Below are 375 nucleotides of genomic sequence, written 5' to 3'. Positions count from 1 at the left end.
GTCGTGAAGAGTGGGGGGGGGGGAGGGGGGGGCGGGAACGACACAAATTTAAGATGATCCACCTATAATTAAATTCTATACATGGAAAGTTATAACAAATTATAAATTTTCTATGTATAGATTCTAATTATTGGGAGGTCATCTTAAATTCAGTGTCGTCTTGGATTTGGGTAAATATGGTAAATGTGACATTGTCTAGAAGCTATCCATTTTGTACAAAATTGGTTTGAATTTTAGATCCCGCACATTTCAATGTGTTCTGCTAACGTTTACACCTTTTTAAAATACCACGTTTTATTATTTTGTGGATAACAATTTGGATGAATGGGGCTGTTCTTTCATCACAGGTTTCTGAAACTTGTAAGTATACCCCCC

The 375-nt window shown here is 36.3% G+C and overlaps 1 protein-coding gene across 7 annotated transcripts in view; it reads left to right on the top strand.

Annotated features, from left to right (window-relative positions):
• RUFY3 (RUN and FYVE domain containing 3) overlaps window positions 1-375 on the top strand; it is a 79,153-nt gene that overhangs the window by 49,779 nt on the left and 28,999 nt on the right. The window lies entirely within an intron of this gene.

This window comes from Alligator sinensis, unplaced genomic scaffold (genome assembly GCF_000455745.1).
Source record: "Alligator sinensis unplaced genomic scaffold, ASM45574v1 scaffold1546_1, whole genome shotgun sequence".
NCBI classification, from domain to species: domain Eukaryota; kingdom Metazoa; phylum Chordata; order Crocodylia; family Alligatoridae; genus Alligator; species Alligator sinensis.
Note: the sequence above shows the minus strand (reverse complement) of the source record. Positions and strands in the feature narration are given on the sequence as shown.